The sequence below is a fragment of the Macrotis lagotis genome, chromosome 7 (assembly GCF_037893015.1).
Source record: "Macrotis lagotis isolate mMagLag1 chromosome 7, bilby.v1.9.chrom.fasta, whole genome shotgun sequence".
NCBI classification, from domain to species: Eukaryota; Metazoa; Chordata; class Mammalia; order Peramelemorphia; family Peramelidae; genus Macrotis; species Macrotis lagotis.
This window is the reverse complement of record NC_133664.1, coordinates 26666945-26687466: the sequence shown is the minus strand read 5'-3', so window position 1 is coordinate 26687466 and position 20522 is coordinate 26666945. Positions and strand designations below refer to the sequence as shown.

The 20522-nt window shown below is 39.6% G+C and overlaps 1 pseudogene; it reads right to left on the bottom strand.

The window, feature by feature from the left end:
- LOC141494009 (serine/threonine-protein kinase Nek10-like) overlaps positions 1–20522 on the bottom strand; it is a 244377-nt pseudogene that overhangs the window by 129496 nt on the left and 94359 nt on the right.

The window sequence follows — 20522 nt, the reverse complement described above, 5'->3', positions numbered from 1 at the left end:
AATTGGACTACTTCACAATTCCCACATACTTTACCAAGCTGGTTTCCCAGAGGATAATGGATTATTTCCCTGAGGGTGCAGAAATGATTCCTAATATTCACAAATCCCCATTGATGTACTTCCAGATGATCATCAATTTGCCAGTCAGATTTACTTAGCTTTTAGATATAGGTATTTACATATGTTTTATATAGCAAGAACACCTGATATATAATACATTCTCCCAAAATATGGGAGAATGTATTTACTTTCTCAAAGTAACTATAATTATAGGAGAATGTTTTATTTTCTTATAGTAACTCTAAATTCTGGCAGAAAAGTGGCTTCAACTTTAGAGATCTTTAATTCATAGCAGCTACTTGTATTAGAAAGCCTTTTCTCCCCTTCCTGGGGTGCAGTGGATCAAGTGCTGGGACTGGGAAACACCTGAATTCAAATCTGATGTAAAACTATAACTATCTGTATGGTTCTTGCTGACCTCAGTTTCCTCATCTGTAAAATAGGAATAATAATAGCACTACTTCTCAGGGTAGTGGGAAGAGCAGATGAGATCATATCTTCCAGCTCAGAGAAGCTGCTTGTTTACTGACTCATGCTAGATGAACTGAGGATTGGAAATATCATCCTTTTATCCCTCCAGAGAGGACATTGGCATTTGTGAGAGGAAAATAAGTAATGAATCATTAAACTGATGGAGTGTCCATCCTTTATGAGCAGAAGTGATAAGTACTCCAAGCCAGCATGGACCCATCAAACATGATCAATGGCCTGGTTGCCTTTCCTGGCTAGGCTTTAGGATTGGCAGAACACACAAAGATGGCCTGATTTGGAACTAGACTGATAATGACAACCACAGAATATTGTTTACCAAGCTCCCATCAACCTGGATGGTCACACCCATGTCTGTATATTCAATGGTTTTTCTTATTGTTTGGATGAAATTATATTAGCCACATGTAGCAAATGTGTGGAGGGGACCAAGATAGGGAGGGACAGCTGAAAAATCAGAAACCCAAACATCTCCACAAGAGAGAACAGAATTAGTATAAGATGGGAATTCATAGGGATGACTTGCATTCAGTTTTTAAAAAATCACTACACTAGTAGGAGCCCTGACTTGCAAATAGTCAGTGTGGATAAGACTTAGGAACATTAGTTGTTTATTGCACAAATACAGGTCAAAAGTGTGAGGCAGCTTCTTAAAAAGTGAATGCCATCATGAGATGCAGTAATCAATGTGTCCAACAATGCACTTACTGATAATAACTAGCGTTTACAAGGCACTTTAAAATTTGCAAAGTGTTTGCATACAATGCCTCATTTGATCTTGACAACAATCCTATAGTAACTATCTTCCTGTTACAGGTGAGGAAACTGAGGCACAGACACAGAGAAGCAAAGTGACTTTCCTTAGGTCAATGACTAGTAAATGTGTGAGGCAAGATTTGAACTTGGGTCTTCCTGATTCCAAATTCTGAATTCTATGAATTGTGCCTTCTACAAGTATTTATAAAGTGCCTACTATTTGGTAGACATTGTGATAAGCACCTGAGATACAAAGAAAAGAAGCTTTTATTAATCTTAGAGTCTAAGAGGGAAGAAAATAAACAAACAAATTTATTATATGATGCATATATATGATAAATAGAAAATCAGTAGAGCAAAAGCATTAGCCTCATTTTCACACTATTCTTTTGCCAGTCAGACTGCATCTGTAATACTGAGCTCAATTCTAGAAACCACATTAAAAAAAAATTGACAAGTTGCTGCAATAGCCTATAAGAGGACCTAGGATGAAGGAGAGAGAGAGAACCATTGCTAATGAGAAATAGTGGAAGGAATTGGGGAAGCTTTTCTGGGAGATAAGAAAACATAGAAGGAACTTGTTAATTATCCTTAATTATTTGAAGAGATGTCCTCTCCAAGGGAAATTCTATTTTTCTACACAGTTCCAAAGGGAAGAATTAGTACCAGATTAGGTGAAGATTTAGGTTGGCAGATTTCATGGCAACCAGGTTCTTAATGATGATAGAGCAAATGATGGAATGCTAGGATGTCTAAAGCCTCAGTACAACAGAGTAAAATAAAAGCAACACAAACATGCAGGGGGTAGGGAAAGATGCGGGGTGAAGCATGTTATGAAGGATCATTTGCAAACTAAAGTGTACTAAGAGACATCACCAATGGCACAGAAAACTCAAAGGGCAGCTTTGCCAATCACATATTGAAGGTCAGAGATAAAAGGATTAATAATACTGGGCCTCCAGAGAGTTAGAGCAGGAAAGACCCTTAGAGACCACTTTGCCTACCTCCGGTTTACAGATAAGTAGATGGTGGTCTACAGGAATGAGATGACTTGCCCAAGGGCCCAAAAGAAGGAAGCAGCACAGCTCAGAACTGAATTTGGGACCCTTGGCTCCAAATCTGGAACTCTTTGAGTTGGACTAGGCAGGAGTACAATGCTTGATCAAATTATTTCACAAATCCATTAGAAGACCAAAGTATGGGGTGGCTAGGTGGCATAGTGGATAAAGCACCGGCCTTGGAGTCAGGAGTACCTGGGTTCAAATCTGGTCTCAGACACTTCATAATTACCTAGCTGTGTGGCCTTGGGCAAGCCACTTAGCCCCATTTGCATTACAAAAAAAAAACCTAAAAAAAAAGACCAAAGTACAAGAAAGATCTGGTAATAGAATTGTTCATAAACATGGCGGATGCAATGAGAAACTAATGAACTCCAGGTCCCTCAAAGTCTGGCCAACCATTTGTCTGAGTAGTAGAGGAAAATCGTTCATTAAAAAAGGAGTTGTGAGGCTTCTTTCAACTCTAAAAAAAAGAGAATCAAAGTTAATGGGAAATTGAATCTTCTTCAATTTCTCATTCCTTCTTTAAGTCCTTGCAAAATAATGCCAAACTGAGTTGCAGGATCAGTCTGGGCCTGAGACAGAACCTGTACACTTAACATTTCTGGTTCTCTTTATGCCAAACCTTCAGGATAGCCCCATGTCTGGGTCCAGGAAGTCCTGACCCTACATAGTGTGTGTGGGGGGGAGGAAGAAGTGCAAATTCACTTGCTATGTTCCCCTTTTTTTTTAGATTGATGTATCAAAACTCAACAGAGCTCACATCCTATTGGGATAGTCTTTTAAAGGGACTATCTCCCAAATGGCTTGTTGTCTAATAAAAAACAAACTTTAAGCAATCTGAGCAGACAACCAGGGAACACTAGGATGAAGACTGCAGAGACATTAATGGTGGGTGAAAAAAAGAGGGTGCCGGCCATAATGTGAAAGTGAATGTCAGATCTCATTTGCATTGGGATTTACTTAAATCAGGTTAGAATGCTAACACCTTTTCAACATTTTAATTTATTTAATTTTTCAACCATATGCACATGTATATTTTTAAGTTACAAAATTTCCTTCCATCCTCCCTTCCCACCTTCCTCCTCTCAGTGGCAAACAGTCAGGTTAACATAGTACATACATATTTTTATAAACATGTTAACACTTTTGATTCCAAGGTAAAAATATCTTTTAAAAAATTTGTCCTTTGTTCTTGAAGAAGACCATGACATCAGGGAGATGACGCCATGACATGCACATGATATGGAATTGAGTGAGGGGGGGTGCACCATACAAAGTTGCTAGTCTCACTTTCTCCTCCAAAGCCATCTGGGTTCAGCGGCCAGATATGAATCAGGATAATTGGAGTGACTCTGGATGGGTGGCTACCAGGGTTAAGTTAAGTGACTTGCCCAAGGTCACACAGCTAGTAAACATCATTTGTCTGAGGTCATCCAATCCTCCTGATTCCAAGGCCAGTGCTCTATCCTCTGATCACTCAGTTGCCGCAGAGTTCACTGTTCTCCCCACCCCAGGGGCAAAAATAACAACATAAGATTTCAACTGACTAGGCTGAATTAAGACAGACTAGGGATGTATAGGAGGGACTGTAGGGGAGAGGAAAGACAGTTTTAACTAGAGATAGAAAAACTACATAATAAATTGGATAGAATGCCAGATCTGGAGTCCTGAGTTCAAATCTAGCCCATAAATCCCAAAATATATCTTGTGAGATTTCAGGGATCATAATTTATATTCCCTCGGTCAGAGAACCCACAGTTATGAATAAGATACCCTATGTGGAAAGAGGGAAAGAGAGCAGGAAGGGAGAAAAGGGAGCAGGGGGAGGAGGAAAGGAGGGAAGGGAGGAAGGACAGGTAGATGGGAGTTTCATTGCCCAACTGGAACTGACCAGCTGGGTCCCCAGTTGAGTAGCTTAATTCACTTGCAATTCATAGCAACATCTTCCTGATGCCACAGTCCCCTTCAGGAATGAAGGACAAACAACAACAGGATTTCTAACAGTAGGAGTGCTTCTACCAAAACAAACCACAGTAACTTTGTAGATTGTTTCTTAGAAGTGCGGGTGCCGAAATTCTAACCCCTAGAGTGGAACTGGTGCTGATGCTCTCCAAGATGACTTGGACCGGTCCTTGGGAGCAGAGACAACAGTCTTCTAAGCAGAGCTTTCCCAGTCTTTGCTCTATCAGCCTGCACTTTAAGAATCAATGAGATTTGGACTTTTGACCAAAGTAGATGTGGACAATATTCAAAAGGGAGAAATATATAAGCAAAGAGGCTTTTCCCCCTTAATTTGAACATACTTCAAACCAGAAAATTACATTAAGCACACATGTCTCTGTAGTATGAATATGTACTTTTAAAACTTTGACTATTAAAAAATATTTGTCTAAAAAACTCACTTCAGTACAGTACAATTTTAATAAAACATTTTCACAGTTTGGAGATGAAAAATACTTAATATTTAGTTCATGTGTATGCTTGATTTTAAGGATGCATTCTATCTATAAGTACAAATAACATCAGAATTATTCCATAATATTCATCCAAAATGTTGTTATTAAAAAAAGCAAACAAGCTCACTATCTCATAGGATATTAGACTTATAAGGGGTTGAACAGTCATCACTGAATCCAATTCCCTCATTTTATAGGTGAGGAAATTGTGGTTTAGAAAAAGGCTCCAGGTCTTTAAGAACATCCACTAGACACCGGGAACTCTACCAGCGGTGGTGTTGGTGGTGGTGGTGGTGGTGGTGGTGGAGGAGGTGGAGGAGGAGGAGGAGGAGGAGGTGGAGGAGGAGGAGGAGGAGGAGGAGGAGGAGGAGGAGGAGGAGGAGGAGGTGGTGGCAGATGAATAAAACCTAAGGTCTACTTCAAGGGAGTTTGAGTCTGGTAGTCTGGGATCTCTTGGCCCCTCGTTTAGCTGTTTGATCCCTCATCTGTTCATTTGTTCAGAAGAGATAGACAATCAATCCTAAAGACAGAGAGACAGAAGAGATCACAGGAGAATCTTGAATTCAGAACTAGAGGTCTGAATCTTAGAACAGCTGCCTGACCCCATTTTGCAAGTTATTCTCAGGGACCCCATTTGTCAATGAGCAGAACTCAGACCTCAACAGGATGTTGGATCCATAGTGGGGAATATTCATCTCCCTGAGTTCAAGGCCAACCTCAGATACTTCCTAGTTATGTGACCCTGGGAAAGTCACTGAACCCTATTTGCCTCAGTTTTCTCATCTGTAAAATGAGCTAGAAAAGGAAATGGCAAATCCCTCCTGTATTATGAAACAACTGAACAATGGGGTTTGTAAAAACTGAAAAACAGAACAAATTTGAGATGTCAAACTCAAAGCCTGGATTAGTTAAAACATCACTAGAAAGTGCTGAAACATATGAATAAGAATATGATTCAACACAGGGAATGTTAATTTGTAGCTTTCTTAGTCAGTATGTAACTGCAGGAGTCTTCATCTATGGGAGTTTGGTGCCATTGCATCCAACAAAATCCAACAAATAATCTTCCAGCCTCTGCTTTAAGGTCCCCAGGGAAGGCATAGGGCAGGTCTGACCTGGCAGGAATGGACCATCTCCCGGACTACCTAAGAAGCTTCTTCATCACTTGGAACGCAGGGCTGACCTGGATTAGGGGAATTTCCCTAGCTCACATGACGACTTTGCTGGCATGTTGGTCAAACCCAAGGGAGGCCACCTCATGGACTGGTGTTGGGACTTAGGTCAATAGAATACAACATCAATGCCCCAAGCTTTGAACCCATCCAATGTAATTCAGACCACAGAGGTAAGCCAACCATGGGGTAAGGGAGGGAATGATGGGGGGGGAAGCCCTAATGGCTAGAGCATCTTCTTATAGCAAGCCTACATTGGACTCTGGAACTTCCCCACACCACCCCAGTCTTGCCTGCTTAGCACAAGCTGAACAAATCTAACCCTTTTTTCCTTTGAAGAGAAAGTATTCTAATCCCTTCATTTACTTCCAGACATTTGCCTGCTTTCATTAAAAGTAGTTTCTGACTCTAAGTTGCAAAAAATAATTGAAACGAGAAGTAGGAGACCATACATTTAGGTAGTGATTAACTTTGTCAGATACTGTCATAGAAGTCTTGCAAAGTCATTCTTCTCTGGTTAAATAGGATGAGAATATTTTTTTCAGATTAAGAGAGCTTGTCAGTTGACCTAAATTCTAAATTTAGATCATTCTTTCTCCTTGACTCCCAAACACACACACACACTACACACCATATACAACACCTACAAACACACAACACCCACACCCACACAAACATATACACCATTAGACCTCAGAGGATCTATTATGCAAGCCCTCTGTTCTCACTCATTTCTTCTCTAGATCTTTCCATAAGTACTTTCAAGAGGGAGTTCTTTGGGCTATGTTCATATTTTGTTGTTCCTGGTGGAACAGTCCAGTTGTCCTTCTGTCATGCCTCACTCCTGAGGGCCTGGCTCCCTAGGCTGGTCACAGGTCATCTTGGGTACCACTTCTCATTACACAAGTCACCCAAGAATATACTGCCCCTTCCAGATCACTCTCTACAAAAATCCCACAGAATTTGAATTTGTCCAAAACACAACAGCTCAACATAAAGTATTTCTAGGAGAACAATGATGCTTTTTAATGAACTCTTATGGCAGAGAGAAAAGTTGAGAATCGTTGAATAACCTTTAAAAACTGCCTAAAGAGTTACTAAAATCATGATAAAAAATGGAAGAGGGAGAGGACATAAGGGTCTAGTGCATTTTCCAGTCTTCTGAAAGGAGGTGGTGGTGGTTGAGCTATGGTGCTACATTAATTTGCGAGGTTCATGCTTGGGGGGTGGGGGGTGTTTTTTGCCTACCCCATTCAACCAATCACTTCAGAAGCATTTAAAACCCTCCTCATGTGCCATGATACAAAGATAATGAATAAAAAAAAAAACTCTGACAAGGATCTCATGAAAATAAAGATAAATTTTTCTATATAAATATACATTTGTATATATACAAGATATATACACATATGTGTATAGACCTATGCCTACATGTACGTACATATATGTGTGTTCATGTATGCATATAAATATATATATATATATATTCATTGAATTTGGTGTTTTCCTCTAATGAAATATTTTTTTAAATATTTACCCATTATACAGACCTATATCTCCTAGATCTCCCATCCTGATGGAACAGGAGAGTCTATACTGCCCATGAACTGTCAACTCTATCAGACCTCATTTAATACTAGCAATAGCCCAGGGAGATGATGGTTCTAACTCAACTTCACACCCTTCACCCCTTTGCCTTGGGCTCCAGTTTTGAATACTGACCCCAGCACCACCGGCATTGCCAGTTAGACCACCTAGGTCCACAAGTGACAAGCACAGGATCTTCACTGACACTAAGGAGCCCCACATTGCAGATTGCATCCATTGCAACCTGTGTTCTCTCAGTCTCATATTCATTTTCTAGTGGTCCATAAAAAACTCTTGTAAATGGGTGTCCAACTCTCCCAAGTTTGCAAAGGAAATGAGGTGTCTTGCTGAAGTCTCTTCCTCACAAGCTCTTGGTCCGCCTCCTCCAGGATCCTAAGTGAGCTTTCTTTCTTCCCTGTATATTTAGCCCTGAAGCTCAACCTACAGGGCCTTTAGAAGTGTTCACCAAGTATTGATAATTGCTTAGCAACAGGCTTCCAAGGAAATCCTCTTTTCAAGTGTGTACCCCTCCCCCCCATGTACCTGATGCATGAGCTCCTAGAAAGCAAGATGGACTGGTTTTGATCCGAGCCACATCTCAAGGGGATATTTGGGCAGAATGGTGTCTGTGGGCTGCCTGGGTGGTTTGTTGAGCCTGCAGGAGCAGGGAGCTGCTATAGCTACTTTTTGAAGCTCTGAATCGCCCCTGCCAACTCCTCCAAGCTGCTAAAAGAAGGGATAGTTGCCTCCATGATGCTGTTGGTATAAATGTAAGTTTTCCAGACCCATCCTTATGATCTAGGGAACTCTCCTCCAAGGAAGGAGGCCAGAAAAAACAAACTCTGCTGACACAATCTATAGCCAATGGTAGCAAACTGGTTCTGCCCACATTACTGTTCTTATAGCAGTATACAGAGGGAAGAGGCAGAACATCCACACTGCCCACTCAGTTGGCAAGGCACCCTTCTCTGTGCACATACCCACCAAGATGATACCAGGGCAGAAGATGCTTACCTGGCCCTCAACCCCTCATGCAGACTAGTGTAATCCTTCTACCTTGTCTCTCTCCTCTAAAATTCATCCTCCCCACGGCTGCTGAAACCCAGATCTGGACTCATTACAAATGCACTAACACATTCCCAATTGCCTCTAGGATAAAACAAACCTGCTCAAACAGGTTGGTAAATTGCCTCCCCAGCATGGTGTTCTTCCCTCCTGGACCTCTACACAAGTAATCCTCTATGGTTAAAATGTACTCCCTCTTCAGGAAAGGGAATCCATGAAATTTTGGAATCCCTTATCTAAGTAAGAGCTCAGCTTTCACCTCTCACCCAGGGCTTTGAAGGACCCACATGTTGCTGACATTCTCTCCCTTGATATTACTATGTCATTATATCTACCTACTGGAAAATGCCTCCACTTCATCCACTGAGGGTAAGCTTCACGAGGGCAGGGACTGTTGTCTAGCACAAAGTAGATACCTTCAAAGGTTGGCTGGGTGAAACTGAATCAAGCCCCTATTTGGAGGTATTCTCCCCAAGCATGGCTTAATTCGAATGGTAACCTGTCCCTCAGAAATGAGGCCCATGGGGGTCTAGAGAGCTGACTGTGTGGCTAATCTGCCAGCAGACACTGTAAGCATCATAGTGAAAGCCTTCTTCAAGTGGAAGCAACCCCTGGGGATGGTGGGGCCAAGAGTTTTCAGAACCTATGAGCAGACCGACCTGGGTACATTCACGAATGCCACTCACCATCCATTACAATTCAGAGCAAAGAAACGCAAGTTTTATCTTCCTCAATGCATTAGATGGATATTTTTAAAAAGAACATTACTTAGTCAAGAGTATCTGTGGTATTATTAGCATGATGGGATTTTAAATGCATAAGGAAAAGACTATCTGAATTTCAATAGGCACAAGAATGTTTTTTTCTATTTTTCTTAATGATGTATTCTTTGCTATTTTCTGTAAACTGTTTTCAACTCTCATCAACATTATAAGAATCTATGCAAACTTGAAACATTGAAATCATCTGGGATTCCTTCTCTCTTTTCACCTTCTTGAGAGAAATGATTATTTCTCTCTTATATTTATAACTCTTAGTATTGAGAAGATCCAGGATTTTTTCCCTTCCTATTCATTCAGAAATCAGCCACTTGTTCAGTCATTCAGCCAGCATCCTGGTAATAATGCTACTCGATTAACTGCCTCCTTAAGTCTTGCTCAGACCCTCATTGTGTCCTACTCAGCTTAGGTGAGGAGCAAATATTTTGTCTGCCTTGCTTGGGACTGGGGAACAATCAAAGTCATAAAACCAACCCCTCATTAGAAAGTCTATCTCTCATAATGTCCATTCTTTTCCTTGTTAACTAATCAAAATTGTTTTCCACTTATTGCTGACACCCACTCTTCAAAGGACACATAAGCTTCAAGAAGCCACCAAGATCCTTTTTTGAATTACTATAGTTAAGCAAATGATCAATCCTTTTATTAATTATTTGCTAATCATATTTAACAAAAGGATTAATTTTATTATCATTTTATTTATTTTCAAATTAAAATTTTTAGCCAAAAATCCACCTTTCTCCCCACTGTTGTAAGAGTAAACATAATGTCCCCTCTCCCCCAAAAAATATAAAACCTCATGAGAAATAAAATAACGAAAGACAAAAAAAAATGTATTTCAGTCCATGTTCTGATACCATCAGCTCTGTCGTGAGTGGATCACATTCTCTTTCATAAGTCCATTACAGAAGTTACATATTTTTCTACAGTTGCTGTTGCTGATTGTAATTCCCTCCCTCCATTCCTCCCCACTACCATCTATTATAGTTTCTCTCTCCTTTCACTCTGACCCTCTTCAAAAATGTGCTGTGCGGCATCTGAGTGGGGCAATGTACAGAGCACTGGCCCTGGGGCTAAGAGACCCCAAGCCTATGTCCCACCCCAGAGACCCAGAAACCACATGGCTCCATGGCCTGAACAGACCACCCAATTCCATTATCTTGCAAAAAAAAATGAAAAATATGTTATATCTGACTATCCTCTTCTGTGATCTACCCTCTCTTCTATCATCTACATCCACTTTCTCTTCCCCCCATCCCCCTTTTCTCCTTTTTTCTTGTAGATGTTTATACCCTATTGAGGGTGTATGCAGTTTCTTCTCTGAGCCATTTCTTATGAGAATGAAGTTTCCTCATTACCTCTCACCTTCCCCCCTTCCATACCATTGCAAGTGCTATTTCTTGACTCATTTACATGAAATATCTTAGTTTATTCTACCTCTCCTTTCCTTTTTCCCAATGGATTTCTTTTTCAATCATTGAATCCATTTTTACAATATATTATACCTTCAAATTCAACTCCCTCCTATACCTCATTTATATATTCTCCTTTTAACTGCCCTATTAAATGAGAAGGTTCATATAATTATTACCAGTGTCATCTTCCCATGTAGGAATACATGCAGTTCATCATCATTAAGTACCTCATAATTTACCCTTCTACTCCACTCTCTAGGCTTCAACCAAATCTTATATTTGAAGATCAAACTTTCTGTTCAGCTCTGCCATTTCAACAGGGACATTTGAAGTTCACCTGTTTCATTGAAAATTCATCTTTTCCCTTGGAAGAGGATGTTCAGTTTTCCTGGGTAGTTGATACTCAGTTGCATTCCAAGATCTTTTGCCTCCCAGAATATCATATTCCAAGCCCTACTTGGCACTTAATGTAGTTGCTACTAAGTCTTGGGTAATCCTGACTGCAGTTCCACGATATTTGAATTGTGTCCTTCTGGCTGCTTGTAATATTTTTTTTACTTGGAAGTTGGCTATAATATCCTTAGGGGTTTTTTATCTCTTTCAGTTGGAGATCAGTAAATTCTCTCAAATCAAATGCCTCTGATTCTAGGAAATCAGGGCAATTTTCCTGTAGAAATTCTTTAAAAATGAAATCAAGGCTGTTTTTGCTGATTGTGACTTTCATTTAGCCCAATAAGTTTTAAAAAATCTTTCTAGGACATGATTTCCAGATCATTTGCTTTTTTAATGAGATATTTCACATTTTCTTCTAGTTTTTCATTCTTTTGGTATTGAAGTATTGTGTCTTGATTTCTTGCAAAGTCATCAGCTTCCTTTAGCTCCATTCTACATCTGAAGGATTTTTTTTCCTTCAGATAACTTTCTTATCTCCTTTTCCATGTTGCCAATTCTGCTTTTTAAAGCATTCTTCTCCTCAGTAAATTTTTGAACTGTTTTATCCACTTGACCTAAAGTGGTTTTTAATAGGTTATTTTCTTCAGCATTTTGGGGGTCTCCTTGACTAAGTTGCTGAATTTATTTTCATGTTTTCTCTGCATCTCTCTCATTTCTTCCAGAAAGTTTTCTTCTACCTCCCTTAATTGATTTTCATTAGCTTTTTGAGCTCTGTTGTAGCCTGAGCCCAAATTCTATATTTCTTGGATTTGTCTAGATTCAGAAGCTTGGACTTTCTCATCTTCAGAGTATATATTTTCGTCCTCCATGTGACCAAAGTAATTGTCTATGTTCGGGTTGCTTAATTTCTCTGTTAATTTATTTCCCCAACCTGTGCCTGGTTTTTGGGTGCTTCCCAAGCTTTTGAGTATTATGGGACACCCCCCCCCACAAGGACCTCAGTGTTTGAGTCTCTGACTGCTCTCCTGGTCTGTTGAATGGCCACAAGTTCATACCTCTAGGGATCCAGACTGCAGCCAGGGTCTGACCTCAGAGTCCTGTCCCAGGGACAGAGGACAGACCTTGATAGTCTCCCTCTACTTCCTTACCTTCAGTGGGTTGAGTACTCAGGGATCAGCTGCTGGGCAGCTCCCTGCTGGGCAGTTCCTTAGGCCTGCTTCCATTTCCTGGAATCTGGGCTCCACTGAGGGTGGTGGCCACATGGAAGAGGGCCATGTTGGCCTGGGCTTCATGATCGCTCTGACAGAAGTCTTCCTGTTCATCTTCCAAGTTGTGCTTGATGCTCCCTGGGGTAGCAGGTCAGGAAACTGCTTCTGCAGTCAGGAATTGCATTCCCAGGGACCTAGGCACCCTGAGATTGTTCCCAGACGGCAAAAGCTCCTTTGCTCTGGTATACTGCTGCCCCCTCTATTCCTATGGAACAGAGCCTTCCCAATATTTTCCAGGTTACCTTGGCATGAAGAATTCCCTCACTGGATCTTTCTGTGAGTTCTGTCTCTTCAAAATTTAGTTAGACTAAAAGTTTTAAGTTTTTTGAAATATTTTGGAGAGAGGTCCTGGGAAAGCCTGTTTTCATGCCACCATTTTGGCTCCACCCCCCAAAATGATTAATTATCTAGATATATCTCTTGAACTTTTTATGTCATGATCTACATCCAACCAAAGTCTTCTTAATTTTGTCCATTGCATATTTCTACTTTACATTCTTTATTTGCCATCCTCCCATTCCTATTATCATACAAATTTCATTGATCCTAATTGAAGCCCTTTCTTTGAGCTCCTTCTCTCTTTAATTTAATACTTGTAAAGTACTTGGCACATGATGATGATGATGATGTTTTCCCTTTATTCTCAAAGTCAACCAGGACATCAGGGAAGTGATGCCATGACAAATACATGAACTAGATTTGGATGAGGGGCTTGTGCTAAATCCCCAGTCTCACTTTCTCCACCAGAGTCATCTGGATGCAGGGGCCAGATATGGATGCAGAAGATCCTGGATTTGAGTCAGGGTTAAGTAACTTGCCCAAGGTGACCCAGTTAGTGTCAATTGTCCAAGACTGGTATTGATTACAGGTCTGCACCAAAATATAAGACTCATTTCTTTATCCTCATTTCTACTTCTTTGTCCCTCATTTCTCTGTCTCTTATGGCATGCATTGCTTTGTTATTGTTCAATCACATCCAACTCTTTGTGACACCATTGTGGGTCACATATTGTGGGATTTTCTTGGCAGAGACACTGCAGTGGTTTTCCATTTCCTTCTCCAGACCATTTCACAGATGAGGAAACTGAGGCAAACAGGGTGAAGGGTAGATTTGAACTCCCACATATCAGTCTTCCTCGGTCTCAGTCTGGGGCTCTAATGCTCTGTGGAGCTACTTGATCACCAGACTCAGACCTTCCTAAAATCTTCCCATTTCACAGATGAAGCAGGGTTCTCTTCAATCTCAGCATTTCCTGACCTCTGTGCAGGTAGAGAATTAATGAGTGAGATAACGAGTCTAGAAAAGTCACAACCAGGACAATGATGGGCAAACTGTAGTCACTACTGGTAGCAGGCTCAAAGCCTCAAGGTAAAAGTCACTCCATCTAATTTAAAAATCTACTGCCATTTGGTTATTTCTAACTGTTTTTAAATTTTTTTTAAGAAGCACATATGTTGGCATATTATTCTAAGCACAGAGCACTGGGGCTTAAAATTAAACCTAAATAAGTTAATTATAGCAATTTCACAAAGAAAGATAATAACATTTCAATTTTAGTGTACAGAATTCTGTAAATGCCTTTCTTTAAATACAAAATCACACATCTACTCACATCTGCTGCTTCTCTATAAGGATGAACTATTAAAAAGTAGTCCAGCAACATCCACATGAATAGCTGTACTCCTTAGAGAAGGAGATCCAGACCTCATGAAGACTTCCTTAATCAGGATTGATTAATATATTCTTTACCGAATCAGAGAAACTCTGAACTGGAACCAGAGCAGCCTCAGCTAACCAGTTACCAAGCTTAGATCTCTCCTAGAGCATCACCAACAATTGTGAATCAACTTCCATATGGAGACATGGAGCCCTCCAGTAAGAGAAGCCAAATCTCCATCTTACTTTTGGACAGAACTAGGTACCAGGAAGATTGCCCTTTGATCAAACCAACATCTATTATATGTGTGCTATTTTTTTCTTTTTTAGTATCTTAAAATAATTAGATTAATATCTATAGATTTTCTAATTCATGTCTGAAAAGTCAATGGAAACTCCACCATGTTTATGGACAGAATGGATGTGATCAGATGCAAGGAAATGAAGTCATATAAAGGACTAGGAAAAGAAGTTAGTAAGGAAGGGGATAATGCAGGTGGTCTATAGAGCCTTTGGGTGGGGATGAATCTACCACTAATTGGCATCTGATGCACTCTCAGGTCTTCAGAGCTTCCATCTATCACTGCCAAATTTGTAGATATACAATATTTGCAGAAGTTGTAACTCAATAGAATTGAAGCAAATACCAGTAAGGCTTGCTACATATATTTTGTCTATATATATATATATATATATATATATATATATATATATATATATATATATATATATATACAATTGTTGTATTCCAAAGGAGAGAGTAGATAGAAGGTACTCTACAAAGGATAAAATGCCAGCTCAATGGCATCACAGTGGACAGAGCTCCAGACAAGGGGTTCAGAAGTCCTGATTCCAAATCCAGCCTCAGACATTTTCTAGTCAGGTAACTTTGGACAAGGCACTTAATTTTTATGTGCCTCAATTTCCTTGACTGAAAAATGGAAATAATAATGGCATCTATCTGCCAGGATTGTTATGAGGATCAAATGAGACAATATTATAAAAGCACTTACAGCATTGACTGGAACCCAGAAGCATTTAAATACTTGCTCCATTATTAATATTGTTGTTTAGTTATTTTCAAGGTTTCTTCTGCTATTTTTGCCAATATTACCATGACTTGATAATTTATTATTTTATTTCTGTGGATTTTTTCCCCTCAAACTTTTATTTCAAAATACTGTTGTTTTTCTTGCTATTTCAGGAGAAATCATTTACTTAAATGTCAAAGGCAGCTTTTCTTTTATTGAGGTTTACTGTTATTTCTATCAATAGAATGGGGCCATTGGACATCTATCTATTCCTTTTAATATTTATTTGTCCCAAGATGTGGTTCTAACATCAATGAAAAATATGCTTTTGAAAATCATTTAAAATTAAATAACTGGTGGCCAGAGATGTGTGTTAGTAATAAATTCTGTCTAACTTTTAATTAATTAAAATAAAAGGAACCGAGTATAAAATAATTACTTTTCCCCTTCCTTCTTTAACATCTCACATAATTTCTTTTTCTGTGGAACCTAAATACTATCTTTTCCCCCTTCTTTCATTTTCATCATTTTGTCATGTTTCCTCTCGCCTCTTGCTCTCCTATCTCACCACCATGGTGATAAAGCCATTCATTCTGTCATTGTATTACCTTCCTGGGAGAAGCTGAAGTCTTCATTTAAACTTTGAGAGGACATGAGGAGGACCTGGGGGAAACTCACTGCTTTTCTTCCATTATCCATTTCTCCTCCACCCTTCTATTAATGCCAGTCCCTGGGCCCTGGGAGTTCTTTCCCACCTCCCCTGGGCTTATGCTATTTAACAGGTTTTTTTTTTCCTCTCCAACTCTTAGTGCACCCAAGTGCTTTTTCCTAACTCAATGGACAACAACTGCAGCTAATATGTTTGTTTTTAATCTCCACAGTATTGAATGAGCACAAACTTGGGTGGAGGATCTTCCCTTCCTCCCACTCCAGATCATCTTTCCAAAAGCCCACTTCCATCACATCAACCCCAGCTTGGGAGACTTGACTGCTCTTTGGCATCTCCCCATCACTAAGTGATTGTTTTAGGAAGCCTTAATCATCCATTATTTTGTTCCATTGTGAGAATGTAAGGATATTCCTTTTGTCCCCAACTCAAGGCTTGACATTATATCCTTTTTACATTTCTTTTCATTAAACTCCATTAGGAAAACAGAAAGGTTGATTAAAATGCCTGGTATATAAACATCTTCAGAAAAAATACCAATAAATCCAAGGAGAAAAGCATGACGTAAATCAAAAAAAGTTAAATAGAGAGAAAAATGGAAAGTATCCTAAAAAGTGGTATTCTTGTTCATTCTTTTCAGTCATGTCCAACTCTTTGTGATCCTACTTGAAGTGTTCTTTGGAAAGATACTGGAGTGCTTTGCCACTTCCTTTTCCAATTCATTTTACAGATGAGGAAACTGAGGCAAACAAGGTGAAGTGACTTGTCCAAGGTCACACAGCTACCAAGTATCTGAGGCCAAATTTGAAGTCAGTCAGGTATTCCTGACTCAAGGTCCAGGCCCTGACTCTATCTTCCTCAAGCTCACCCTGAAAGATAATAGACCCTACCTAATAATTCTCATTATTTATTTGAAGGTTTACTGGAAAGAACTCGAAAAGCATGCATCACAAATAATACTTAGCCAAAAGCACAAGAGCAAAAGGGAAAGTGGGAGGGAGAGAAAAGTGATGTGTAAACAACTGGTTAGCAATTATGAATCTATGACACAAGCATGCTACTCCCCTAATAAAATCAAAGGTAAGAACAGCCCTTTCTTGTCTGAGACCAGGCAATGCAGAACAAATAAGACAGGGGAGAAGCTCTAATGTGTTTATTAATCTGAATGAAGCCTCATCCCAACAGGTTCTGATCAAAGCTGACCAAGGGTTGAATACTTCCAGTGATCCAAAACATGAAGGATGGTACATGGACTTAACTACAAAATGTAAGACTGTCTGATTTGTTCACAAATTTTATCTGGAAAGGGAGCTTGATATGCTTCACATACGAGGATGCTGTGGCCTAGAAAAGCTAAGTGAGCTGTCTGAGGTCACCCAACTGTGTGAGGCAGAATTTGAACTCAGGTCCTATGACTTCAAATCCATATCTCCTTCCACTATACTACAATAGTTCCCAACAACAGCAGAAGTAAAACTCCTACTAAGATATTTCACAACCATATCAAACCATAAGCTCTTCCCCTCCGGTCAAGTTCAAAAATGTTATTTTAAATCCCCAAAGCACCTGTAACCATTCATCAAGTTCATTGTTGCTTCAAAATAAAACTGCAAAAAGAAAATAAAATATTTAATATCCTGAAAATAAAAGGTGCAAATTAAGTGCTTAGTCCAAAGTCAAAATTACCATTTAATTAAAAAAGCTCCTTTATATCTAAAATCACCGATGATTTAGAAATGATAACTTCCAAGTAATATCAATCCTCAATCCCCCAAGTAATTTGCTTTCCTGGTTGCCCAATCTGCAAAACCCTTAAGATGGTCATATAGAATTTAATAAATATTCTTTGTTGAACTCATGGTTAACACCATGCTAGGATCTAAAGTTGGGATCGAAAGAAGAAAATCAGTAGAAAGCCATGACCCTGACCTCATAGATGTTACAAGAAGGACTCTTCCATCAGCCAGCATGGGATGGTAGAAAACACAAGATCTGGACTAAGAAAATCATTGTGTATGACTTGTGGGGGTTTAAACTAAGGAATCTCTATACACTGGCATACTGATAATGGAACCACCTACCTCACAGGACTATCATGAAGGACAAATGACATGATATCTGTGAAAGTATTTCATAAACATAAAGCAACCAAAAAATAAGCTAATTTTCTCTTTTACATAACAGCTATCTTACTGAAAAATGAGAATAAACAAATCGTGCAAGTAAATTATAGTTTGTTGAATAGAACTGACAAAGAGGGGGGGATATTCAAAATTATGGGAAGGGAGGAGGAAAATAAAAAGATGGGAAAAGAAAATGATAGGAATGACAGCATGACATAGGTCACTGAGCTGGCCTGAGAAGCCAGGAAGATAGATTTTCAAGTCCCATGAAGGTGGGGTGAAGGTAGGGCAACACTAGACAAGTCAGCCAGCTCCTCCATACTCTAGATCATTCTCTATGATTATGCTGCAGAGAAGGTAGAGGGAGTTGATTCCTCTGGAAGTCCCATGTGCCAAAGGAATCAAAGATCCAATTTGTAACTTGATATATAGATGTAAGCTATTATTATATAATAATATGTGTTTGGGATTTTGGCAGGCCTGGGAGTTGAGGCAGAGGGGTTCAGAACTGTGATTTTTCCCTGCAGAGAATTTCTTTCCACCAACACAGGGGCAACATGTCTGTAACCTGTCAAAGAGAATCATAATAGTCCTAGATAAATTAAGTGAGCTGACCATAATCACCCAATAATTCCTGTATCTAGTATAAGATTTGACCACATAGTCTTAATGACCATGCTACATTGTCTCTCATTGTCTCTAAATATTTCTCAAACTGAAATTTTAATCTAATCTTCTCTTTGATTAGAATCAAACAAATTCCCTTGGGATGGGTCAGGCAGCACTCTGGAATCTGAGGGAGTGCAGAAATCACCTAAGAGTGGCCATCTTGATTCCTCAATTGGAACCAAAAGTATTTCCATTATCTATTTAAATACAATATATTCACTAAATTGACTCCATGTGACATTTGATTGTTTTCAGATATCAACAGGTCCCTCAACGAATAAAATGTGCCTATCCTGAAAATTCCCCAAAAGAATGTGCTGTGGGCTCTGAAGGCAACTCCAAAAAATGCTTTATTTAATTACTGGAATAATTAAGATCAATGTAAAAGGGAATGCGAGCTCTCCAGGTAACATTAGGAATAAAATTGGAAGATTTTTTTTTCTGGAATCTTATCTGAAAACACAAATTGGGCTATGTTAATCTCAGTTGTGATGAATTATTCCAGACATATTGCTAAATGATGAATTCAATGTCTTAATTCAGATCATTTCTTTTCTCCTAAGAAAGGATAAGAAACATGGATAATAATGACCATTTATATCACAAGGAGGAGAATATCATGATAGATGAAGGAAGATTCTACCCTCTTTAAATATTGTTAACTTACTCCATTTATTTAGCTTAGAGATCAACAGTTGTTAAGCAAGAGTAGAAATTATAAAGAATAAATAATTTATTTAAAATACTTGATAAAGGTAAAACTCTTCCACCAAAGAGGCTACAATCCAAAACCAAAAACAACAGCAAAAAAAAAAAATCTCAAGGTTTTTAGGAATAAACAAAATGACAAGTTGTAATATGTATCTCTCAAAGGGAAACCTCAGGGTCAAATAACAGACTACTCCAAAAATTTCTAGGTTTATTTAAGAAGGGTCCATGTTTGGGGGTCTAAGAACTCCAATGAGAGACTTGGTGGGGTACAAGGCAAGTCATCCTGAAGCTCATTTAGAATTATTTCAAAGGAAATTATCAATGAGGACTTTCTAGAAAGATACATGTTTTCTTTTTCTTTTGCAAGGCAATGAGATTAAGTGACTTGCCCAAGGCCACACAGCTAGGTAATTATTAAGTGTCTGAGGTCAAATTTGAACTCAGTCCTCCCTGACTCCAGGGCCTGTGCTCTACCTATTGCACTACTGAACTGCCCCCAGATGCATCTATTGTCAATTTGACAATCTGTTTAGCACAGTGGTCTAAGTTGCTTGCAAAGGGGTGTGTGGCTAGCTCAGTCAGCAGAGAGAAAGATGAGTCCAATGGAAGTAGAGGCAGCAGGGCTGTTCCCACCCAGCACTGGGCATTCACCACTGAGAAGCACCAGGAAAATAGGAGCAGCAATAATGGGGCGGCTGCAGGTCACGAGGGAGAGGGCTCACCACTGTTGGGAGCTGCTGCAGAGGGAGGTTCAGTCTGGCTGGGGTATGGGAAGGGCAGGGTGAAGGAGGGTACTGAGGCAGGGTAGGATGGGGTGGGGGGGTTGTGTTGTGACTTCTCTCCCCCAAGCTTTGAGCTGAGTGTGGCTATTCAAGGTCCATCTCTACCAACTAAAGTTTGGCTGGAAGGAGACAGCCCCCCACTACAAGCTAGTCTATAACCTTGGGGCCTTTCCTGAAGCAGCATTGACCGTGATATCCATCTGGCAGCTGGCTGAAATCTGCCCACCCACCTTAGGGTTTGAGAAGTTTGAAGTTTCCAAAAAAGCCTCCAAAAGCTGGGACAGAGTCCCTGAAAGGATCTTTCCTGGGAGAAGAGAAACTGGACTGACAGTTCATTAAACCTATAAACCTAAAAAGAGTCAAATCTTAAAGATGATGGAA